We start from the raw sequence: 3,742 nt of genomic DNA on the forward strand, positions 1-3,742 counted from the left end.
ACAGCAGCGCCAGGGCGCACAGCAGCGCCCGGGGCCGCATGGCCGCGCGTTCCTTCCCGCAGTCCGTCCGTCCGTCCGTCTGTCTGCCCGCCGGCCCGTCCGCCCGTGCGGGCAGCGCGGGGCTGGGAACGCAGCGCACAGAAGGCTGGGGCTGGCGGAGAGCCGCAGCAGGACTTCCTCCAGCCGCAGGGAAGGGGCTCGGCGGCAGGGGAGGAGAGAGCAGGGGAAGGAAGGGGAGGGGAAGGCGCAGGGACAGAGCCCGCCGCCCCCGCGGGCCGCAGAGCCCCGGCAGCCGCCCCCGCGGCCGGCTGGGACACGGGAAGCGGTGGCGGGCTCGGGCGGGGTGAGAGGTCAGGAGCTCTGGAACAGGGTTCTGCTCGAGGAATTATCCTAAACTAAGTTTGCCAAATTTGCAGTCCGAATGCCTCACGGGAGCAGTTCCAAGGCCAGATGAAATGGCTGCATTACTCATAGCTGAAGGATCACGCTGGTTCAGGAAAGCCCCTTACAGTCGAAGTACTTCGTATAAAGGAGATGGTGTCCAAGCTTGTTTGTATTGCCTGTGTTCAGTAAACTGCTCTACAAACACAGGGCTACCCAAGAGTGATTCATTGCCCAGCTCCGCAGCCCTGTCCGCTGTCCAAAATCCCAGAGAAAGTGGTGCCACCCCCCAGTCCAGCGGCATGTGCAAAAGCTTGTGCACTCCTTTAGAGATGCTACTGTATCAAGAAGCGGATGAAATGGAACCTACATGAAGGCTGTATAGGAAAATATTTTGGTAATTTTGCAGCTATTATTTAGATGCTTTGCTTTAAAAATATCTCAGTGATGTTTAAGTGCTTTGTTTTTCTAAAGCCTGTAAGACAGAAGTTTTAAGGTGGACACTGACTTGCTAGGGTGTCCTATCCATGACTCAACTATATATCTTCCTTTTTACCGCAGTACAGACAAAAAAAGGTATGGAGGGGAAGGCTGATTTTAACTTGCTTATATGTATCAAGTGCCTTTATTACTGCAGAAACACCAACCTTTGTTTTTAATGGAGAATAAAAATTATGGAAAGCAATTTTCCCTAATTATAAGTACTGGTTCCCAGTAAGTTCTATGTCTCTATGATGTTCCTCTCACAGTACTAGTTATAGCATTGTTGAAGCTGACTCCATTTGTATAGAGCAAGAAATAAATACAAGTTTTACATCTGGCCAGCCTTTCTACAGCTCTTATTGACCCCCACGCTCTAGGGAACTTAGAAAAAATGCCTTATACTTAATTGAATTAATCATCTGTCTAGAAAATACTTTAATCAGATTTAATTATTTCATCTGGGAAGAGAAAGTGAGGCATAGTCAGAAAGAGTTGGTCATATCTGTGGTCTCACAGTTCTATAAACATAAACTCTTATAACTTTGTAAACCCAAAATAGAACTGAACTAAAACAAGTAATTGTAAAAACTACTCAAGTTCTCAAAAAAAGCAGATATTGCCATTTCTTACATTTCAAGAAGACTTAACCAGTGGGCCTGAGTACTTGAGGAATATATTAATTACAGTTTGTGAAACATATGAAGAAAAACTCAGATTGAACCTCCAGGAAGTATTTTAGTCACAGACATTAGAAACAGTCATAGGCTACGCCCTTTCATCTTTGTAACCTAGTTACTATAAATACAGCAAGTGAATAAAACCCATGCTTTTTAAATTTTACATCCCCATATGAAAACCAAATTTAAGTTTCGTATTGTGTAGTTTTGTGAGTCAACTTGCTCCTTCCTCTCAGGGGTGAGCAGGTTACCTACTGTAACAGAGGTGTAAAGTTCATGACTTCTAAATCTTTAGTTTTTAATTCTACTTCTTGCACCTTTATCGGAGTTTTGGGTTTTTGAAGAGCAAAACTTCATTCCTGCTAAACACACTAAGTCTACCAAAGAAGACTGCACCTATCTAGTGAGACTGCCTCATGGACTACTCTTTGTGGAAGGAGATCTTCCTTGCTGCTAATACATGGATTACCCTGGTATGTGTCAGAGGTGGATAGTTACTGCTGAAAGATCAGTGTGGAAACATACCTCAAGCAGGGAAATCAAGTCATCTGGGTAGAGGGTTGTGTATCTAGTTAGAAACTTTCTGAAATCACATGTGACTGTCAGTGTTTGGATTTTCTGGGAATGAAGGTTGTTATTTTACTCCTCTATTCTCTAAAAAGAAAGACTGACAGCTAAAGGAGGTCTGCAGATCAGTGCAAAGTGAAACAAAACAAATCCAGTGCTAGTGGTGGTGTTCCTGTCTTCCTGGTCTAAGCAGAAGGATGTTGTTCTGCAATTCTGTGGGTAGTTTTGTATCTTCAGAGGCCCTTGAAAATGGAAAAGTTCCAAAATAAACTAAGTTAGCTGCCAAGCACTCTTAGTCAACTTTAAAGACATGTGACAGAAAAATGCAGGCCACGGGGTTAACAGACTGAGACTATTGCCTATTTTAATATCTTTTCACTGCCATGAGTTAAGGAGGACAAAGTTGAGAGATAGGCAAGGAAAGATGCAGTTTCTCTGGTAGTGACAACTGATGCATAGGCCATATTCAGTTGTACTGTTTTTTTTCTCAGCTTTTGAACCAGCGATGAAAGTCTTTCCACACCACCATTGCATGATTGAAGCTGGTTTTAGCAAGGCCTATCTAATGTTGAAGTCCCCACATTGCATCTTACATTGGCCTCTAAAAAGCCTTTCTTTTTTGTTGTACTTAGTAGCTGTCAGCAGCACTGGGTGGTAACAGAATCACTTCTCTCGTTTGTGTGTACTTCGTACTACCATCAGTCTTACATGTAGGTAGAAAACATTGTGGGCAGTCCTGTTTAGCAGGGTTCATATTATTGTTCACTGACTAAAGGCCCTAAATGGAACTAGCTAATTAAGGAAAAAAAGCTTATAAAGGAGTTTAAATAAATTAAATAGGAATCATTCTTCGATGTGCACTAGAAAGAACAGGAAGCCCAGGAAATGGCTGGAAAAGGGGCATCCTGGCACATAGACTGTACCATTCGTGCTTGTCACTACATGGGGACCAAAGAAGCTTTTCTAAGCTTGCCTACTCCAGAAAACAACTGAGGAATGTGCTGTTTGCATTAGAACGAGGCAGGTACTAGATGTGTCAAGTGTATCACACAAAATTGCATATCCAGGAGTGAATTACTCCCATAAAGGCAGTGGGCTCTGTCATGTCTCATCAGCACAGCTCCAGGATTTTTACACATTACCTCATTGTTGTTCTTAGGAGCAACATCACAGCTGTGGCAGATGTAGTACCCAGCTAGAGTTTGTTAAAAATATAGACTTTAGTCAAGTCTGTTGCAAATAAAAAGGGGAACAAAAGATCGGGAATTTAATTAATATCCAAGTAAAATTCACTTCGCTTCTTTGGAAGGAAAAGTGAAGCGCTGCTTTCTCTTGTCAATCCAGCTATTTCAAGTGAACCAGGGTATCAATAACTGCAGCATTTATGTCATATTAAAATGGCTTATACATAATCAGATAGAAGTAAAATAGAATCATGTCATATGGATGGTAAATTCTGAACCACAGTGCCTGTACAGATTACAGGCCGCACAGCTCCTCAGGCTTGCCTGAGAATGTAGTCTGGGAAAAACATGAGAAGGAATTAAAACAATCCTCAGGAACACAAAACAGCCTTGCAGGTGTTGTTATGTGTTCCTTGTTTTCCTTGCAGGAGAAAGTCAGGGGGGTGGTGA

This window comes from Parus major, chromosome Z (genome assembly GCF_001522545.3).
Source record: "Parus major isolate Abel chromosome Z, Parus_major1.1, whole genome shotgun sequence".
Lineage (NCBI taxonomy): Eukaryota > Metazoa > Chordata > Aves > Passeriformes > Paridae > Parus > Parus major.